Source organism: Zingiber officinale, chromosome 10B, assembly GCF_018446385.1.
Source record: "Zingiber officinale cultivar Zhangliang chromosome 10B, Zo_v1.1, whole genome shotgun sequence".
Classification (NCBI taxonomy): Eukaryota; Viridiplantae; Streptophyta; class Magnoliopsida; order Zingiberales; family Zingiberaceae; genus Zingiber; species Zingiber officinale.
This window is the reverse complement of record NC_056005.1, coordinates 73,995,708-73,997,605: the sequence shown is the minus strand read 5'-3', so window position 1 is coordinate 73,997,605 and position 1,898 is coordinate 73,995,708. Positions and strand designations below refer to the sequence as shown.

The following is a 1,898-nucleotide window of genomic DNA, read 5'->3' as shown; positions in this document are numbered from 1 at the left end:
TCTGGGAGGTTGACCAGCGCCGGCTGCTGTGGAAGTAGCACTTTGTGCTAGCAAACGGAGACAAGCAGCATGCTTCTTTCCAGCACGATGCTGAGCTAATAATGTTTCATTCATACATGGTACGTGGCACTCTTCACACCACACCACCGTGCTTCCATTTGGAACATTGATATTTGTAAACTTGTGCCTCGCATTGTGCTCTTTAGTCTGATAGTGCAGGTGAAGTTTGGAAGAAGTATCAAAATTCATCTGGCAAAGATTGCACCTATAGAACTTCCCTTGGTTGTTTACAGCTGGTTGATTGCTTTGTCGAGGCCAATTGATCTGTCGAGCCAGATTTCTGTGTAGAGGTGGTTGACACCCATGCTGATGTTGGAGATGTGGCCTATGCTTGAACATCTAGTCTGGAGGTTGGCTGCAATTCAACTGCTGAGGAGAATGTTGTGTTAAGGTTCTATAACAATTTAGTCGCTTGGTAAGAGGTTGTTGTGAATGCAATTTCCACGATTCAACTTGCCAATCTTGGAGTGGTGGTCGGGGAGAATGACTACCAGTTGGCACTGATTCTGTGTGGACTCCAGACATTACTTTCCGCTTAAGATTATGCTCTAGAGGCAACTTCTATAATGAGGAAAAAGAGAGGATTAGAAAGAGGAACGAATCAATCACTCATTTTGGGCAGATGATAAATTATAAGGTGAATCTGAAAGATGAGATACACGAAATAAAATTAAAATTTCAAGATACAATGAGGCTTATGATAAATTAGCTTATGAAACTAAATTTTTCTGCCATTGTCATTGGTGGTGGATTTGCAGGGATTGCAGCTGCTCATGCACTGAAAAATGCAGCTTTTCAGGTGTTATGTCGATATAAATTAACAGTTTTTTCAGTTGCCTTTACATATTAGATTCTAAGTTCTGATATGAATGCAGTGTGTGAAGTGGCTGGGTAAATTTGTATCACATGGAAGTTTATTTTTTATTCCTTAGGTTGTGCTTTTAGAATCTCGGGATAGAATTGGTGGTCGAGTTCACACTAACTACTCATTTGGTTTTCCTGTTGACATGGGAGCAGCCTGGTATGCTTCTTTTTTTTGTGTTTTTGTTTTCATTCCTTCTAAAGAGGATTGTGGCCAGCCTTCAAAATTTCAGTGACTAGAAGTTTTAATTTGGACACTTCAGGTTGCATGGTGTCTGCAACGAGAATCCATTGGCATCTTGGATTGGAAGACTTGGTCTACCAATTTATCGAACTTTTGGTGACAATTCTGTCTTGTATGATCATGACTTGGAGAGGTAATGGTTAACTGAATAACTAATAGATATCACTGATCATGGAGACTATAATCTTATGGAGACAAATTTACTTCTATTTTTCAGCTACGCACTCTTTGATGGTGATGGACATCAAGTGCCTCAAGATCTAGTGGAAAAAGTTGGTAAAGTGTTTGAAACCATTATGGAAGAGGCAAGTTCTTTATTAACCTTATATCTGCAGTGCTGATAACTTGGAAATATTTCTCTTGTGAAATGACTGTTCAACGTTTACAGGCTAACAAACTCAGGTATGAAACAAATGAAGACATGTCTATAGCACAGGCTATTAAGCTAGTCATGGAGAGGCATTCAATATGATGCATTATTAATGAATTAAGTCTACTTTATGAGATTTCAGATTTTTTTATTATTCATAGGCATTTAGTTTAGATCAAGTGACATTTCTTTATCTTCTTCTTACAGGTGGAGTTTGAAGGATTAGGAGAATTAAGAAGCAAGGATGAAGAAGATGAAGGATTAGGAGAATTAAGAAGCAAGGATGAAGAAGATGAAGGAATTTAGTTTATCTTCTTTCTTTATCTACTTGGTCCACTTCGATCCAAGTACGATGCAAACATG

General features: G+C 38.5%; 1 long non-coding RNA gene across 1 annotated transcript; it reads left to right on the top strand.

Moving 5' to 3' along the window:
• Positions 1–786: 786 nt before the first annotated feature.
• On the top strand, positions 787–1,276 carry LOC122028659. Its single transcript, XR_006124904.1, has 3 exons — positions 787–859; positions 993–1,081; positions 1,185–1,276. It is a non-coding gene; the product is annotated as an uncharacterized LOC122028659 (long non-coding RNA).
• Positions 1,277–1,898: the final 622 nt, after the last annotated feature.